The sequence below is a fragment of the Grammomys surdaster genome, unplaced genomic scaffold (genome assembly GCF_004785775.1).
Source record: "Grammomys surdaster isolate TR1022 unplaced genomic scaffold, NIH_TR_1.0 125852, whole genome shotgun sequence".
In the NCBI taxonomy this organism is placed as follows: domain Eukaryota; kingdom Metazoa; phylum Chordata; class Mammalia; order Rodentia; family Muridae; genus Grammomys; species Grammomys surdaster.
Genome location: NW_021620678.1, coordinates 1 through 19,881, shown reverse-complemented (window position 1 = coordinate 19,881; position 19,881 = coordinate 1).

The window sequence follows — 19,881 nt, the reverse complement described above, 5'->3', positions numbered from 1 at the left end:
TCTGAGATCTCACACGCTGGACTCCGCTGTGTCCTTGTGTCCTCATGTCCCCTGCTCTGTGTCCCTCTTCTCCAGTTCAGGCCCCCTCCTTGCTCCAGTCTCCTTCCAAAGGCCTTTGTGCCAGCTTTTGCCTCCTCTCCCAGATAAGCTCGGCAGTATCCTCTGCGGCTTCCTAGTCCCCGGGTCAAACCTCACTAGGTCCCCAGATCTGTATTGTGCGGCCACCATGATCCCCCAGCTCAACTCTCCCCTGTATCCCAGATCAATAACATGGAGGATGGAAAAACTCAGATGGAAGGACATTCCACACAGGACCTGGCCACTTCTTCACAACTTCAAGGCCATACGAAATAAGGATAGGACAAGAAACTGTCACAGGCCCCAGGAGACAGGGTGACTAAACACAATGTGGTGTCCTGGGTCAGACCTGGATCAGAAAACAAGTGCCAGGAGAGAAACAGGTAGACCGGAACAAGTGGGGAGTGTGGCTAACGGTGGTGTATGAGTGGAAATTCTGAAGGATGGCAGGGACAGAAGTCCAGGAGACTCCCATCTGGACACTGGGTTTGGAGCCAGAGAAACTTGGGGACAGCCACAAAAGGCTCATCTTTATCCATGGGGGAAAGGTCAGGTACTTACCCACTACAGGAACACGGCATTCGAGATGGAGAGAATGTTGGAAAGGCGAGGCCCCGGGAAACGACTCGGTGTGTATAGGGCTCAGCGTGACGTTCTGGTGAAACAGTCCCAAGCTCTGCTCTGACTGCCAGCAAAAACAAAACAAAACAACACAACACAACACAACACACACACAAACCCGGTGTGGATCACGCTGCTCCTTCCCTGTGTGGCCCTGGTGGATTTCCTTAACATCTCTGTCACAGAGACTTTAATTCTTTTTTTTTTTTAAATGCCTTTTTAAAAATTTATTTATTTATTTTGTATGAGTACACTGTTGCTGTCTTCAGACACACCAGAAGAGGGCATCGGATCCCATTACAGATGGTTGGGAGCCACCATGTGGTTGCTGGGATTTGAACTCAGGACCTCTGGAAGAGCAGTCAGTGCTCTTAACCGCTGAGCCATCTCTTCAGCCTGAGACTTTAATTCTTGTTGGACGCTTGGCCCAGAGTTTAAAGGATAGAAAATACCTCAATCAGTAGCTAGTGTTACTGGCTGAGGTGGAGTGTGGCCAGGCTCCGGGAGGCTCTGGTGTCAAAGTAAGGAATGGGTGCTTTATTGCAAAGATTCACTAAGAGTTGGTTTTCTTTTTTAATTTTTAAAAAAGATTTATTTATTTATTATGTATAAATACACTGTAGCTGTCTTCAGACATACCAGAAGAGGGCATCAGATCTCATCACAGATGGTTGTGAGCCACCATGTGGTTGCTGGGATTTGAACTCAGGACCTCTGGAAGTGCTGTCAGTGCTCTTAACCACTGAGCCATCTCTCCAGCCCCAAGAGTTGTTTTTTTAACTTATTTATTTAAATGATTACATTTTATTTAATTGTGGTGTGTGTGTGTATGTGTGTACATGTGTGCCAGTGTGTGCAATGTAGAGGTCGGAAGTCAAATGTGGAAATCCTGTTCTCTCCTACCACATGGGCCCTGAGGTTTGAACTTGGGTCATCAGGCTTGGCTGCAAGTGCTTTTACCTGCTGAGCCATCTCGTCAGCCCCGGGTTGGGTACTTTTCAGCAGAGAAAGAACATGAAGAAACCAGCCACTCAGCAGCATTCTGATCCCTGCAGCACCTGGAGCCGGAGCCAGCGGGTCAGTGGTCACAAGCCTGGCTGCAAAGTCAGTGACCTCCAACTCCCAGGAGACCATGACTGCCCCAGTTTCGGACCAGAGAGAAAAGGGGGAGTGCCACACACCTCCAGCCTCCCTCCAGGCAGTTAGATAGATGACCCTAATAATGCAGGCTGGACCTGTGACCTGGCTCTCTGTGTCCCTTCAATGGATGGAGCTCCTGCGGGACCCAGGAGAACAGTATTGGAGAACTCTGTGCACAGGTCTCAGTCATGGTAGAAAATTCCTGATATCAGAGTGGGACAGCTTTAGCTCTCAGGTAGCACGTCAGACCAGTTCAGAGCCAAGCTGATCCCACAGCCAGCTCTTCGGGGGTGGTCTTGAGGGAAAAGTGGGCTGCCATGGGGCTCTCAGTACCTGAAGATGCCCTTCTGTGAGAGTTTTCAGAGGAAGGCTGGTGGATACAACCTCAGTCTGACATGTGCACCCTCAGGCGGCCGCTCACGAGGGTCCTCTTTCCCTCAGCACCTCCTCTGTGTTTGGCTAGGGTACTGGCCTCAGTCATATATGGACTCGCTTGCGTTCTGTTTTACCACAAGGTACATGCGGCACCTGTGCTCTCCCAGTCCTGGGGCTCCTTACAAGGAAGCAGCCTGCTGACTTTAGCATCCAGTGACATCATCCCTAATCCAGGCAAGCAGGGGAGCATCTGTTCTCTGTGGGGCTCCCTCTGTAACAGGTTTTTGGGGTCAGATGGCCCACTCTGGGAGATATACGAATGTGGCATTGGCCTCTGCCTTTGTAGGCACCTCCCCTTGGAGGTCACCTGACCTCCTTCATCCTTGCTAGCTTTAAAGGAACTTCATGATCATTCCTCCTGCCCTGTCAGCTCCATAGCTGCTCTTGAATCACAGAGACCACAGATTCCCAGAATCCACCTCTCTTGTGATGGAGAGCAAATGGTGGCTGGCTTGGCATCTGTAACCCCTTGCTAGCTTCATCTTGTCTGTTTGGACACAGATCTTAGTCCTCAGGTTCCTCTGGGAGTCAGCTCTCAGATCCCACTGGCCTTGGAATAGCCTGATGGGGGCTTCTTCCTAGAACTCACATCCTGTGTAGACCAGTGTGGCCCTGACCTTGGTGTCATCTGAGGGACAGATCATGAGAGCCATCCTGGTTTCTGGCTTCTGCCTTTGACCAGTCGCAGGGGAAACAGTCACTGTATCATGAGGGTGTGTAGATGGTCCTATAGGGACAAGGACTGAGCCCCCTGCTCCTCAGCCTCCACCTGCCTGTCAGCCATCATGAAGCAGGTGAAGGAAGAGATGGCCTTATAAGAAGACACCCCTCCTCCCACTCTGAACCCCAGAACCTGAGTGGTAAGCTTGTTTTTGCTTTTGCTGATTTCAGCTACCAAGTTGAGGGGTAATTCATTACACAACAGGTGACTGATAGGGTAAAACAGGCAGGCTTTCCTGAAGGAAAACAGGCAGAGAAAGTGGGGAGGGGTCTTAGCCTCCAGTGGGGGAGGGGTTCCATCCTCTTCCTCCTGACAGTTGTTCATTCATCCTCCTACACTCTCTCCAGCCCTCCTTCAAGGTCTCTCATCCTTCTTAGGACCCAGAAGTATTTGACCTCAGATCAAGGCAGAAGACCCAGAGAAGACAGAGGAACCTGGCCTTCAACCTTGCTTCCTGGACCTATCACAGTGTTCAGGAAAACAGGAAAGCTCCCATCTGAGGACTCCTTGCTGAGAAGACATCTCTGTCCCCTGTCCTCACCTCTTCCTGTCCCATGCCTCTTGAGATATCCATGTTGGGCACAGGACAGGGTATTCTCCTAAACTCACGTGTCCTCTGGACTCCGCCTCTCATTTTGCCTCTCCCCTGTAGTGGGTCAAGCATTCTGTCCCAGTCCCAAAGGTCCAATAAGACTGTGACTCCTTATAGTCCTGTGTATGTATCTGTGATTTGAGAATTGCTTAACCTAATTGTCTAGCATCAACACAAAATGGCAAGCAGACCAAGTGAAAGAAAACGGAAATGATGTGTGAAGGATGATGCATCCTGCTACTTGGCCGAGTGTGTGCACCCCCATACGTCTCTTTATGCTGTTCTCTAGGCCCTAAACAGAAGACTTTCTGAGGGGAAACATCCTGATGATATGGGGGTCATTGGAATGTGAGCCACATTTGGTCAACTCAAGAATGGAGGTCTCTTTGCTGGCAGGCTGTGGGGACAACTCATCAGCACTGTGAGAAGACCCCAAGGTGGGTGAAGGTCTGGAATATAATACAGGGTTTCAGGCAGTTGGAAGTGCCCACCATGTTATCTTGGATATTGGGATTCTGGGATGGTTCCTATACAGCTGTTCCTTCTGCCCACACACCATTCCACCTGTGAGCAATTAGCTCAGCTTGAGGGAGGGGCACCTTGATTCAGAGCCCATTAAGACTGCCCATGGCTGTGTGGAGAGAAGGAATTGGGTGTTATAGGAAGAGGGAGAGAGGCTGGTTGTACCAAACACCAGCCCTTAGTGGCTACTTTTATAGCCTGTTAATTTGAGTGACCTATGACAAGAGCGTTGGGCTCCTGGATAGGGGTGCTCAGCTGAAGATGAACTGGGAAAAGCCACAGACAAACATGATCCCAACAGGGAAGGCCTCAGCCCGGACAGGACAGGAGCCAATGACAGTAGGACCACAGCCTCTAGAGTGTTCTGGGAAGAAGCCAAGGAACGAAGAAGCAACAGCCAGCTCATTAGAATTAGTAAGGGAGGTCATGTGGGAGGTGGGCCTCCAATAGTGCCCCATGCTAGATAGCCTGGCAGGAGGCAGGCAGGGAGGGTCTCACAGGAAGTCCGGGATGAGAGTTCCGTGGTGTGTTCTGGAAAGCGCTGACCTTGTGCTGCTGGCTGATAGAACACATGGTTTGTGATGGGAGAGATGCTGAAAGATGCCAGGGTCCAACTTGGAAGGGCCTGTGAGAATGTCTTAGGGTTTCTATTGCTGTGATGGAACACCATGACCAAAGGAAACCTGAGGAGGAAAGGGCTTATTCACTCACTGTTCCATAGACCAGTTCATCATCAAAAGCAGTGAGGGCAGGAACTCAAGCAGGGCAGGATCCCAGAGGCAGGAGCTGAAGCAGAGGCCTTGGAGGAGTGCTGCTTACTGGCTTGCTCATCGTGGATTGCTCAGGCTGCTTTCTTATAGAACCCAGGACCACCAGCCCAGGGGTGGCACCACTTGCAATGGGCTGGGCCCTCTCCCATAAGTTGCTAATTAAGAGGATGTCTGACAGCCAGATCTTACAGAGGCATTTCTTAATTGCCATCCCTTTCTTTCAGATAACTCTACGTGTGTCAAGTTGCCACAGGACCAACCAGCACAGAAAGCAAAGTGGGAGTTTGGATTCATTCTCTAAAAGAGAAGATGTAGCATAGGCCCCGGGAGCTACGCTTGGGGCAGACATCCCCAGCTGAGCCAGTGAGCACTTCAGGCAGCTGATGCCAATCACTAGGCATCTTTCTAAGACCACATCAGCATCCTTGCTTTGGCTGCGGGCCACCTCCGGAGGGCTTAAACAGATGAGAGAGGAAGAGGAGACTGTTACAGGAGACCAGGGGAAAAATGGAAAGGCCTGGCCTAGACCTGGGAGATGCTGATGTCTGCTTTTGTCTCATCCCACACCCATGACCTGGGTCTTGAGGTTGAACTATTCCCAGTTTTCTGAGAAATTTCCAAAGTGGTTCTACAAGTTTACACTCCCATCAGCAATGGAGGAGGGTTCCTCTTATTCCACATTGTCACCAGCATGTGCTATCCTTTAAGTTTTTGATCTTAGCCATTCTGATGGGTGTAAGATGGAATCTCAGTGTTGTTTTTATTTGCATTTCCCTGATGACTAAGGAGTTTGAACATTTTTTTTTTTTGCTTCTCCAGCATTCGAGATTTCTCTGTTGAGAATTTTCTGTTTAGCTCTGTACCCCATTTTTTAATTGGGTTATTTGTGTTGTTGGTGTCTAACTTCTTGAGTTCTTTATAAATTTTGGATATTAGCTCTCTGTAGAGTTAGATGTAGGGTTGGTTAAGATCCTTTCCCAATCTGTAGGCTGCGTTTTGTCCTTTGCCTTACAGAAGCTTTTCAGTTTCATGAGGTCCCAATAGATCTTAGAGCCTGAACAGGAAGTTGTCTCCTGTACCAGTGAGTTCAAGGCTATTCTCCTGCTTCTGTTCTATGAGATTTAGTGTATCCAGTTTTATGTTGAGGTTCTTGATCCACTTGGACTTGAGTTTTGTGCAGGGTGATAGATAAGGATCTATTAGCAATCTTCTACATGTGGGCATCCAGTTAGACCAGCACCATTTGCTGAAGATGCTCTCTTTTTTCCATTGTCCGTCTATCAAAAATCAAGTGTCCATAGGTGTGTGGGTTTATTTCAGGGTCTTCTGATCAACCTGTCTTCCTATACTGACACCATGCAGTTTTTTATTACTATTGCTCTGTAGTACAGCTTGAGGTCAGGGATGGTGTTACCCCCAAAAGTTCTCTTACTGTTCAGGGTTGTTTTAGCTATCCTGGGTATTTTGTTTTTCCATATGAAGTTGAGAATTTGCTCTGCCAAGGCTTGTTAAGAAATGTGTTGGAATTTTTGTGGAAATTGCATTGAATCTGTAAATTGCTCAGGGTCCTGGTCTGAAAAACTCCCACCAAGCTCTCTCTCTGGGCTTCTTCAGCCAGGAGGTTGCTATGTACCCGAATTTTCACTAACATGGTAGCCACAAGCCACCCGTGGCCACTTAAGTCTAAATCAATCAAATAAAACAGATAAGTGCATCGGGCAGTTGTAGAAGCCACGGTTCTAACCACAGAATAGCCACAAGAGGTTAGTAGCTTCTTAAATCATTTCTGCCGTGGCAGAAAGTTACTCTGGACAGTGCTGGCGTAGAGAAGACCCAATCAAGGAACCAGATGATATAGTTGACAAGGACCCCACCCGAGCCGCGGCCACCTGTGTGGCTCATCAACGGAGGGAGAGGGAAACTGGTAACAGCTTGTCTCTGCCCTGCAAGGACCAATCTTCAAAGCAGGAATGTGGGAACCATGGAAGCTCAAAACTAGCGCTGAGTGAGTCTAGCCAGCTCTGCAGTCCCCAGGAGAGAAGAGAGGGTACCAGCATGGAAGCATGGCCTTCAGGACTGGCCGGGACTTCACTATTTCCTATAGGAGGAAACTGAGGCCAACTGGGGCGGGGCGGGTATGACTCTCACTTGGTTGATGACCGGGAAACTCATACCAGAAATGTTACTTTGCAATTCCATGCCTGGGGCTCCCCAGAGTCATTCCTAAATGTCTTGGGCCAGGGCGGATTTAGTAGGCCTCTGCCAGCGCCCACCTTAGCACTCGCGAGCCACAGGGAGTTTTCTGCAGTTGCGCATTTGATCCGCCAGAGGGCGCAGGGGCAGCTGTCTCTTCACCAGAAGGAGGCCTGGCGGTGGGGTGGGGAGATGGGGTGGGGGATAATAGGGGGTGTGTGCTTCTGGAGCTGGACCCACTTCGGTGTCCAGCCTCAGGTGGGGAACCCTGAGCTCTTCCGGTCCCTCTTCGGGGAAGGGGATTAGGTTAGTAGGCGGAGGCAGCATAAGGCTTCTTTGGGTCTGCAAGGAAGACCTGAAGGATGGGTAGGAAGGAATGTGTCTGCCAACCAAAAAGGCACAGGTTAGGAGGGTTAGAAGTGAGACACCCCACAGCCTCTCTGAATTGTGACATAACAGGTGGCCTGGGTCTCAGCGCCCTTCTGGTCCTATCCTGGGCTGCTTTCCTGTCCTCGGAAGACAAGAGGGAGACGTTTCTGAACAGCACGTCTTTCTGCTCTAGTAATACCCAGCTCCGCGGGTCCCTCTGTACTTCATACACCAGGATGTTTTCCGCCTCTGTGACTTTGCACATGTCGTTCCCGCAGCCTGAGATACCCTTCTCCACTTCCTTCAGTTGAGCAACTCCTACCCACCAGCTCCCGTTCATCTGTCCAGACTCAGCCCAGGCCTGCAGGAGACGTCCTTGTTAGGAGTTCCAGCAGCCAGGCTGAGCCGCTGTGCGCCACCTGAGGACAGGCACCGGTGAATGCGGCCGGGAGAAGTGATTGCGAAGCACAAAGCCTGGTGGTGGCAGAGCTTAATTGTCTGGGTTGGCGGGTCACAGCGACTGGAGGAGACTCCTGACACTAGCCCAGACTTCCACCAGCTGCTTATGTGCCCAGGCCCCGGTGCAGAGCCTTTCTACCGCTGCCGTTCAGGGAGACCCCCTTGCAGGTGGTGGTGATGTGTGTGTGTCGAATCGGCGCTTAAGCTGTAGCCAGGAAGGCCTTAGGAAGTTTCTCTGCGAGGCCATAGAGCTCAGTATCCTCCCGGGGATGGGGTAAGGCAGCGAGAGGTAGCCAAGTGCCCTGGTTTGGAGGCAGGGAGAATTGAGAGACTCCGCGAACTCGCTGTGTTAACTTTGGGCAAGTGCTTTGTTCAACCGCCTCAGCTGTCCCGCCTGCAAAATGGGAACGCAGCAGCCCCACCGCAGTGCTCTCCAGTGGTTACGCACAGAACACAAGGCGCAGGAGGAAAGGGATGCACGGAGGGAGGGATGTTGGGGATGAGGTTGTCCTGGAGCCGGACGCTGCCCCCGGGGCAACTTTGCCTCCAGCTGTTGAATGAGCTGGAGGAGGCGGTGGTGGGGTGAACTGAGACACAGTCCGGAGAGGGGTGGCCGAGGCGGGGCGGGGCCGGGGGGCGCGCTCGGCGGGTGCCCGGGGCTTGGCGGTCCGCGGTGCAGCCACCTCACAGGGCGCTGCAGCTGCAGTAGCGCCAGAGCCCGGCGCGGCCCCCGCCCCGTGGCGAGTGTCTGGGAGCGCGCTTGTGGCCGTGGACGCAGACGGCGGAGGGGCGGGAGGGTCTGCAGCGGAGAGGCCTGTGAAGGGATCCGGCCACAGAGCCGGACGGACGGACAGACGCAGCGATCGCCAGCCCCTGAGGTCCTCCGCCCAGCTCCCGGGCCCTCTGCGGGCAGCATTGCGCGGCGGGAGGCGGGGGTGGCAGTGTCTGCGCGCACACGCACGCTCACAGACACACACGCCCGGGCCACGCCACAGACACACGACACGCACAGAGCCACGGCCGGCCGCCGCGCACACTCGCACCCGCGTTCACGCTCGCTCTCCGGCGCAGGCCCCGCAGCAGCGGCTGCCCGGAGGCGGTGGCATCCCGCTCGGATCCCTGTCGGGACTGGAGGTGAGTGGATTCCTCCGGATCCGAGTGCTGCAGGGCTGCTGGCGGAGACCCCGGGAATCCGGGCTGAGCTAAGGGCTTCCTGGCCGCCAGCGGGGGTGGGGCTTGGAAAGAGACCCGGGGAGGGGGGAGGATGAGCCAGGGAGTGCCACTCTGGGATCTTCTTGGTCTGGGGATCCCCGTAAGACCCCCAAGGGACCACCCTGCGCAAGGTGGTGAGGGAGAGGCTGGGCGGAGGCGTGGTGGGAGGGCAGGGAGGACGAGCGTCGAGGTGAACATTTTCGCGGTGGTGGTGCAGAATCTTGGTGGAGGACGGTTTTGCTAGCCAGTGCCACACAGCACCTCCCTGGCCCCCATTTTGGCGAACCAGAGCTCCCGGCCCTCTTTTCACTGAGTCGTGGCGGTTCCAGGAATTCATCTCACTGGTAAGGGGGAGGGGGTGACGGGGTGGCTAGATGGCTGGCCCAGGGGGAGGGGACCGGCGTGCGGCTTGTCCCCCCATCTCTCAGGGGCACTGTGAATTTAGTAGGGGAACCAGAATTGGGACCTTTGCAAGGGCTTGGATTCTCCCCTCCTCTGGCAGGGCTGGTGTGGGACAAGCACAGAAGCACCAGCATAAACCAACAGACTGCAGCTCTGACTGAACCCCACCACTGCCTAGTGGTGTGTGTGTGTGTGTGTGTAGACTGCTACTGGCTAGCAGGGGGCAGAGGGTGGGTGTGTAGGCTGGTGGGGTGGTATATGCATGAGGGAAGGAGGTGTATATTGACTCAGGATAGAGCCCCGCTGCCACACAGACACAGACACACACAGACACACACAGACACACACAGACACAGACACAGACACACACACACACACAATCTGTGGCCCAGCAGGGCTTCATTGGAATGTTTGGAAGGGAGAGGGTTTGTGTGTGTCTGTGTGCCTGTGTGTCTGTGTGTCTGTGTGTGTATCTCTGTGTGAATCTGCGTACTTGGGGAGATTGTGTAGAGGATAGAAGCTGCCAGACCTCCGTGTGTCAGGCATGACCAAGGAGAATGACCCAGGGACACTGCTCGGAATCTCAGTCAGCTTTGGACACATGTGGTACTTAAGGGCACTTCCCAGGGCTCTGGACTCTTTCTACCCTGCAGCCGGTTCCTTGTTGAGAGATACAGGTGTTGGATGTGTGTGTGTGTGTGTGTGTGTGTTGAGTGCGCGTGCATGTGTGTGTGCGCGCGCGTGCTCTTGTGTCCGGCTGCGGATGTCACTGTCAGCAGGCCAGGCTGTGGGAGGAGAAGCTGGGGGAAGGGGCAGCTGCTCTCCGTACCTGGAGGAATGTAGTAGAAGCTTGCAGCTCTGGCTGTTGGCTTCCCTGACGGAGGAGGGGCATCTCAGCGCCTGGAGCTGCATCACGAGGGCTAGGCATGTTTGCCTGTGTATGTGTGTGTGCTTGTCTCAAACTGTTTCTGTAGCCTGGACACCTGTGGGACATGTTATGTCTAGATCAACGGTGGGCTTGCACATGCGTGTAAATGGTGTCTGGTATGTGGATGAACGCACATTAGTGCTGTCTTAGCTATCTGTGGGTCCTACTGCTATGCATGGTAGACAGGGGGACCTCTGGACCGACAGTCTTTAGGCAGGAAAAGAAGAGTAGGGAGACATGGGGAGAAAGAAGTGTGTGTGATGTCAGCGAGAACCTTGGGGTGTGACATCAGCTTCAGGCTACTGGTGACGTCACAGGGACAGCAGTGTGAGGGCCCCCCTTATAGGCCGGGGCATATGATATCACTGTGCGTTCGTGGGGCTGAGTATGCTCATGTCCAGAGGGAGGGGACAAAGAGGAGCAGGGGATGGAGCCTCAGAGCAAGTGGTCTCTTACATAGGGGATGTGCATTTCCTGGTGACCTGAGGAGGTGTGGCTCTCTATTTTTAAGGAGGTTGCTCCCCAAAGAATGTACCCCCTCCTCCCACTCATGACACCCTCTAGCCTCTGAGTCTCTCAAGCCTGTGCCAGCAGCTCACAGACCTCGGGCACATACCTTGTTTGTAAGCATTCACGTGGATGCACAGACATATGGCGAGGGAGCCTGGAACCTTGGACTCTAATCGAAATTTGCCGGCTTCTGAGTTTTGCGATTTGGGCATTCTCTCTCTCTACTTTCCTGCCTGGAGCTTCATCTGTCACTTGTGGAGGAGGCTAGAGGTGAAGGATGGGGGGGGGTCACAGGAACTATGGTGGCGGGCCTTTTGGTGTCTGGCACCTGGGGTGGAGCTCTGTCAGTACCAGATTCCTCTTCCATCCCCTACAATACCCCTCCCCTCCAACACCCCCTGCTGTTTTGGTTAAGCCAAACTTTGCAAACCCTTTGCTTCTCTTTCTGTCTGGGGTCCTCACAGAAGTCCTGTAGGTGAGTGGGCTGGCTGCTGTCACATCCCTCAGGGAAACTGAGGTCAATGCATTTTTTTTTTCCTCCACAGGGTGGCTGTAGGGAAAACATCAGATCATCAGGGAAGGGGACCTTATGTGACACACAGGGTGGGTTGAGTCAGGTTGCAGGTGGGTTGAGAGGTTACTGGCTCCCGCTCCCACAGATATGTATAAAGATGGACACGCTCATCTGTCAGGCCTTCTCCATGGGCTCCGAAATCCTCAGGCCCTCTCCTCAGTATGGCCCTCTTATTATCCCATGGCTGTTAGGAGTATTAGGGCTACCTCTGCTACTCCCAGTTGTATGACATAGGCTCTGTAGGTAGGAAGGAGTGAATGTTTCAGAATTTGACAATTGAGACCCGGCCCTGCTAAAGCTCCAGAGTCCAGGTCCTCCCCTGCCCCAAACCTCTCTCTACCTCCTGTGTTGAACTAAGCAAGTCCACTGCTTCACAGTTTGAGACTCTGTTCCTGTCAGGCTGCTTGGGTAAGAACAGTGTGTAGAAGGCTAACTCACTCATCTGCCCCAGCTGTCCCAGGCGATCCCCTGATCAAATTAACCTTCTCCTGGCTCGGTGACTCCCCAGGGCAGGGTTTCTGACACCACTGCTGGGGACCATGTCTATGGACTCGGGATAGCAGAGTGCCCTTTCCTTCAGCCCAGCCCTGCACACAGCTCCCAGGAAAGCCCTCGGGAGATCATGAGGACTGGAGGGACACCTGGGCCAGCTACAGGAAGAGGTTGGCTTTTGAGAATAATGACCAATTCAGTGGCAGTGCTGAGAAGAACATTGGGGAGGGTCCCCTAAGACCAGGTTTGGGGTATGATCTATAACTGGTCCTTGGCTCTTGCTTAATTCCACAGAATCCTTGCGTAGTGAGAGCAATAGGAATCCTTCATCCACAGACAAGACACAGAGAGGTTGTAGACCGGCCCAGGGCTGCACAGACGGGCAATCAGGACCGGAACTTCAACAGCAGACTCTAAGACGAACTCCATTCTTTTCTAAACTCCAGTGCCAAGTGGGCCTTGGTCCTTTCATCTCTGGGTGCCCTGTCACTAGGGTGCTCTCTTGGCCTGTGTCACTCGTTTGTAAGTGGGAACAGGGACCTGGCCATATGGGGAGCAGGGGGTAGGGGTGCCTAGTGTGATGGCTGCAAGGACAGATCGGCAGGAGGAGGCACTGGGTTAGCCCCCAGGTCTCGCTCTCCCATCCCACCTTCTCTTCTGTGATGTTCTTGAAGAAAGTTCTCTGATTCTGGCCTTCCACGATGCCTCTGGCATTGTGTTTGTGGGTATTTGGCAGTCTGCGTGCGCGAGCGCGCGCGCGTGTGTGTGTGTACGTGCATGTGAATGTATACTTCCTGCTCTTTCCAGGCTGAACTGTATAGGAACCAGTTCAGAAAGTGAGAAGGGTCTGGGAGTTCCAGTCGTCCCACCCTGGGTTATGTCATCAGCAGGGAGAGGACAAGGCCCATCCTCCCTGTCACCCCCTCTCTTTAGGGGACTATGAGAAGTGACCCCCAAGAGTGGCTGATCTGTTTGCTCTGAGACAGCCCCACGACTCAGGCTCAATTCAGTTTCTCTTCCTGAGTGACATCTTTCTCCCTGTACCGTCCTGTTGGGGTCTTGAACAGACAGAGGCTAGGACCTGCTTGTCTCTCTTCTCTGCCCTTCTCATGACCTGGGCAGGGGGAGGGGTGTATTTCACAGATGCTTGCTCGCTGAGCTGTTTCTGGTCTCTCTCTCACTGCCTGCCAAACTCCATGGTCCTCAGAAAACTCTCATCAAACACATCTTTCATCCGCCTGAGGTTGGTTGATGCCGTTCCCACTCAGCTTGTGCTCACACATGTGCACCGTTCACCCAGGGAGAACAACAGGCTCAGGGCTCAGACAAGTGCCTCTGGAGATGAGTCCTAAACCTCTGGCACACAGTAGGGCTTGCTTGACAGCTGGTCTTCATTAGTGAGTGCTCTGACTAGGAAGGGCTGGTGCTGTAGGCTGGAGACAGGTGCTCTGAAGCCCCAGGCCGGCTGGTGGAGGCTGGGCTGCCTTCTGTTCTGGGCAATCTAGAGCTCCCTTGAGCCGGCACCTGCTCGGTGCCAGAGAAGCATGAGAAACTCTTTTTCTTTTTTTCCTTGTTTAATTTTGGCTAGAGGATTTTGACTGCCAGCCTCTGGGGGTGGGAATGGGAGCTCGACCAGGTGGAGAAAGTGTGCGTGGGCCAGGGCCGTGGAGGTAGGAAGCATGGCGTGAATTTTGAGAAGGCAAGTCTAGACTTGGGGTTTGGGAGTCGACCTTACAGGCCGTGAGTGCTGGGCCGAGAAACCGTGCACCGAGCGTGCTGATTCCTACTGTCTGCAAAATGTAAGCTGTTAGGCCCTGCTTGATATGACTTCAGTTCCAGAGGGTGCTGAGAGGGTCCAGGAACCCCACTTGGATGCTTTCCTTAACGATCAATTCATTCATGTTTGCAGTGGGCTGATGGTGGAGGATGGGGGGGGGGCTGTTACATGTTCCTTCTGGTTTCTGGGGCTCTTCCCAGACTATGGGGGGCAGCAAGGCCATCCTGGTTCTCCCAAGGGGACTGAACTAAGGGCTGCGCCCTGCTTCTGGTGACACAGGTGGATATGGACTGGCAATCTTTAGTTTGCCCTGGCTGCTGTCCTGCATGGATTCTGTGAGCCCCTCACGCAGTCCTTAGACGCCCTTTGGTAGCACCACTGTTGCACAGATGATCAAGAGGATGCACTCTGCCGTCCCGGATTCAAGGTGGCACTGCCAGTAAAGCCAGGCCTTGGAGGCAAAGAGCTGGAGAGGGACTGTCCCAGCACCTTGGACAGAGCATCAGCTCCTTCACGGAGCTGGGCCTGCGGCTGCGCACCACAGCGGGCGCGAAGGAGGGGTTCAGAGCCGGGAAGGCGTCCCAGAGGAGGTGTGTATCCGGTGGGCCCGAGCTGGTCCCGCGGGGCCCCGCCGCCTCGGTCTCATCCTGCGGCTGCTCGTCCCCGCCCGGCGTCCCCCGCCCCCGGCTCAGCCGCCGCTTTCCGCCTTACTTCCCTGTGCTTAGAATTTGCAGCCGCAGCCGCTGACGCTCTCGCAGCCAATTTCACGGGCTCTGGGCTCGGCTCGGTGCGCAGGATGGAGAGCCGCCGGCGGAGGCGGGTCGGGGTGGGGGTGGGGGTAGGGGTGGGGGTAGGGGTGGGGATAAAGGTGGGGGTAGGAACGCAGCGAGGCCAGCGCGTTTGTGGGGCAGGAGTGTGCCCTGCTTAGACGGGGATCCAACATGCATCCCCTGGGATGTACTGCAGGCATGGTCCAGTGTCCTGGGGTAGCGTGGCAGGTGTGCATTGGTCCCCGTGCCTGGGAGGGGTTCCCTGTGTGGGCAGGCTTGAGGACATGTATGTGTTGGCGTGTGAAACTCTGTAGGGTGTCCTGTGCACGGGGGTGTGTTTGTCTGGGTGCCTTTGGCAAGCCTGAATGTGTGAGCAGTCCGCAGTGGGGGGCTAGCGTGCGTCTGTGGGTGTGCTGATGTGTGACTCTGCAGAGTCCCCAGGCGTGTTGACACAGCTGTGGGGCTCTGTGTTGGGACGTATGCCTATGTAGGGGCTCCCCGCTGTCCAGGCCTTGTGGGCGTGTTGGTTCTGTCTGGGTGCACCGTGTGGGTGTCTTGTCTAGAGTGTGCCGCACAGGATGTTTGCAGCCCCGCTGGCCAAGGGTCTCAGTGGGTCTCTGCTAGGGCTGGGAGTCACTCTCTAAGCCCCTACCCTTGTTCACCCTGTCTGCCTCTGGGCTGGGCTGAGGGAACCCAGGCAGGCAGGACTTCAGTGTTTATGTTCTGAGTGCAAAGGCTGCCAGTGCTGGGTGGGTCTACATATGTTTGTGAATGGCACTGGTGAGGGGGTGAGGTGTGAGCCCCTGCCTGCGTGGGAGGTCTGGGAGTGCCATCTGGGCTGATGGAGGATGTAGGAGCAGACAGGCGAGGGGGGCCTGTGAGTGTGCACAACACGTGTGTATACATTCGGAGGCAGGGTATGGGTTCCGTCGTCCCTGCTCCAATTGTGCCTGTGCAGGTGGAGAGCAGATAGGTGTATGTAAGCCCATGGTGGGAGGCGGGCAGGGCAGGGCAGGGCAGGGCAGGGCAGGGCAGGGCAGGGCAAGGGGTGTGTGTCAGTCATGTGGGATTTTGAATGAGAGGGGGCACGCAGGGTCAGGGCCCTTCCCTCCTGGCTGCAGACAGGATGTGGTTCTAGTTCATGAGAGGGAGAGGGCATTGCTGGTGGATTGGAGGACCGGCAGGAGGGTGGCACAGATGGGCACTGAGGTGAGGTGAACACGTTACTGTGGGTGTGTAACTGTGTGGCCCTGACTGTGAGAGGGCCTTGAGAGAATCAGGGACCTCCTGGCAGAGCTGGAGTCTCTCTGTTCCCAGAAGATCTACCTATCTATTGGTCAATATTGATCATCTATTGATCACTTCTGCTCTCTGACTTCAAAGATGTCTGGTGGACCCTGGCCTCTTGCTCTGCCCCTAAACTCCATGGTGTACCTTGGAGAGTTCCCAGTCTGCCTTCTGTCTGCTGGCCAAACCCTCCGGGGCTCCTCCCCCACTGGCACTCTCTCCGCTCCCGGCTCTCACCAGTTTGCCATATTGTTCCATCCTTTACCGACTCATCCTCACTCTCCCTTTCCCATCTTCCTCTCTGTCTCTCTCCATCTCCTCCCACACGTCTCTGCCTCCATCTCTCCAGCTATCTCTCTCCATCTCTCTCCCCTTTCATCTCTCTGACTTCTCTTCATCTCACACATCTCTTTCCATACCCCCGTCTCTCTTTCTCCTGCCCCCTTCTCTTCAGTCTCTCTCCATCTCTCCCCTCATCTTTCTGTCTCTCGACACATCTCTGTATCTCTGTCTTCCACCACCACCACCCCCCCTGCCCAGCTGCCACGGCCCTCCAGCTCCAGATCTGCCTCCGTCTCTCTCCCTTTCCTTCCACCCCTCCCTTCCCTCAGCCTCTTCTCTCTCACACTGATATCATTTGTGGTATATGCTGTTGCCATGGGAAACCTAAGAAAGAAGTGAGTGTACCCTTCAAGACTTCAGCGGTTTCCCTCCTCCCTCCTCCTGCTGTCCCCTCCCTCTCTTCCTCTCCTCCCTCCCTCTCTCCCCCTTGCCTCCTGGCAGAGCGGAGGACTGAGGAACCGCTGCTATGCTGGGCCAGGACCCAAGACCTTATTGCCACCGCTGCTTCTGGGGCTGCCTAGGGGACCTCCCTCTTTGAGACCTGGGTCAGGGACAGAGCCTCACTGGCTGCAGGGGCCCCCTTTGCCGGCAGACATCTGGTAAGGACAGAGTCCTTATGACTGTGAGTGTGTGGCTGTTTGTGAGCACAGCTCACATGACCTAGGCTTGCAAACCTGTGATCTAGCCCAGCTTCAGCCTGCTTCGGATCCCTTCCTGCCTATTCCAGACCCTGCCCCCAGCCGTGGGAACCCTCACCTTGCCTCTTCCTGGTTCCCTTTCCCCAAGGCCTCAGAGGCAGCGGTCAAAGTGGCAGGCTGTTGGGGGCTGGGACAGTCTTCACGGAGGGTGAGCAGAAACCCTTCACTTCTAGCCCCTTTAGCTTAGAGGCCGACTCGCTGGCCTGAGCTGAGGATACCTGTATCTGCTGGGAGTCTGGGTCAGCCTCTGGGAAGGCCTCTTTTCTCTCTAGTGGGGGCTTTTCACTAGGGAACAGACTGATGTAGGGTTTAGGTGAGGGCCGAGATGCTGGCTGTGCATGCATGTGGGATCTGATCCCGTCACTGAATTTTAGAGGTACCAGGGAGAACAGTGTGACACCAGGAGGCCGCGGGCAGGCAGGCAGGCAGCCGGCACCAGTCCAGCCTAACTATGGTTGGTGATTGCCCGGGAGAGGAGAGGGCTGTCAATGTCAGCAAGGCTGTGTTGGTGGTGGCCACGTGGAGGGAGCTGTTGTCCAGGCAAGCGGGGCGGGCGCTGAGTGACGGCAGTTGCTGTGGCATTGTGGTCTCCATGGAGAGAGGAGGAGACAGGGAGGAGGCTGGCTGGCTGGGCTCAATGTTGGTGGTTGCTAAGCAGAAAAAGATGCTGTCTCTAAGGTATGGTGGTCTCCGCGTGGAAAGCTGAGGCCACTGAGGTGTGCAGGTCCCAGAAGGGGCTTCTGTCGGGGAGAAGGTGTGATAGAGGAGTAACAAGGTGGGGACTTCGGGGGACTCCATGTTGCCACTACAGGCTGGAAGTGGGTGTTTGAGGGGGGAGTGTTCTTCCATGGGTGGGCCTGAGCTTCCTGTCCCTTCTGCCCTTCCAAAGCTTTAATTTGTTCTCTGAGGGGACAGTGGCCTTCCTGGACCCCTCTTAGCCCCTCCTTCCTCAGAACCTCTGATCATCCAAGTCCCCAGCTGGACATACATGCTTTTTTCTTGCTTCTGTACATGTTGGAGACCTGCCAGCCCAGGTGCCGTGCTGTGGGCATGTGACATTGACTTCTGCCTCTGAGGTCCCAGTTTGAGAAGTTCATTGTGCAAGGTCACCAAGAGGTTCAGGACCCTGGTTGCCAAACACCCAACTTTCAAGCCCCCCTCCTTCCCCAGGTGTCTCTGCCTCTCCCACTCCCCAGGAATTTCCTGGAAGTAACATTTCCTTGAGATAACAACAGGAAGTAGCTGAGAAGGATGCTGGACTCCTGGGTTTGAGTCCTGTGACCCTGTGCTTTGGTTTTCCCCTCTGTACAAAGGGGAGAGCGGCATCTGTGAACAAGGCATCTCACAGGATGGCTGTGTGGGGGACATGGCATTGGATACCTAGCATGTTTCTGGGTCATAGCTGACTCACAGCAGGTGACACGGTTACTGTCCTCCTAAAGGTGACTTCAATGTGATTTTCTGCTATTTACGGAAGGCCAGTGGTCTTATCCCCAGAGTTCTGCCTTCAGTGAAGCAGCATGGAACTCTGAGTTCTTGTAGACTCCCCAGCTGGCTCCTCTCCTGCCTGTGTTGTGTGCACTCCTGTTAAGGGGTCCTGCTCACAGGTACTGCCTGAGTACCTGTTTTCTGCCTTCCTTCTTGGGGTTCTGTGTGCTAAGTTCTCTTAACCAGCCCTTGCCTGGGGCACTGCCCAACCAGGTAAACTAGGAAATGCTTATCTTGTCAACTTTCTTAGCACCACAGGGACATTAAGACAAAGGATGGAGAGGGTGCCTACAGGGGACACCGAAGTCATGAATAGTAAGTCAAGATGACTATTTTTCAAGTGACAGATCCTGATCTGAGATGCCTGACTTCACGACACCAATGGCAAGCCTTTTGCTCCTTGCCTCTCCCAACTTGCCAGCCTTCTTTGCATTTCAGGTTGGCCTGGAGAGGGGACAGAGGACTCTTCTTGGTGACCCAGATGGTGTTAAGATGGGCAAAGCATCCCTGGACCAACTTTAGTTGGGTGCTATTCCAGACTTACATGGGGTTAAGCTGACGTGAGTGGGGCAGACAAGGGACAGGAGGCCAGAGCCGGGACTACCAGGCTTAGGTGGTTTCCTAAGGTACTGTTTATGGCCTGAGGGATCTTGGGAGCTGCGGTCTCCTTACCTGTAATATTGAGATGTGCAATGAGGATGACTTGAGGTGCACTGGGGTATGAAGAAGACATCTCAAATTTACGTGACAACTGCCCAGAGGCGGGGACTTAGCTTCTGGTGGTTGAGTACTACTGTTCCCAACTGTGTCTCGGGTTCCTGGTCTCATCTTATTCCCTGGGCTTTGCAGTGGTTGGCTTGACTGTCATTGCTGCCTCCTGGTTGGCCATTCCAGTTGTTACTTTTTTGGGGAAAGCCCTCCCCCAAAACCAGTGTGTCTCTCTGGACCTCCTCTTTCTCCCTCTGTATCGACTTGAACGCAGCCAATAGTGCTTTTAGTTTATTTTTCAAAGTTGCTATCTTATGTGTCTGGGTGTTTTGCCTGATGCCCGAGGGGCCAGAAGAAGGTGTTGGGTCATCTGGAATTGGAGTCATAGATGATTGTGAGCTACCATATGGTTGCTGAGAATTGAACCCTGATCTTCTAGAACAACTAGTGTTCATAACTGCTGGGCCATATCTTTAGAACCTATTAATTTTTTTAGTGTGAATGTGTGTGTGCATGTGCGTGTGCACGTGTGCACCTGTGTGTGTGTGTATAAATGTGTATGTTCTGGTGTTTGCATGTCTGTAGAGAGCAGAGGCTATCCTTGTTTGTCATTTCTCAGACACTGTTCAATTTCATTTCTCCCTTTCTTCCTCCTTTCCTCCCTTTCCCTCCCTCCTTCCTTTCCTTCTTTCCTCCCCCCTCTTCCCCTCCCTCCCTCCCTTCCTCCCCCCTCTTCCCCTCCCTCCCTCCCTTCCTCCCTCCCTCTCCCCTCCCTCCCTCCCTTCCTCCCTCC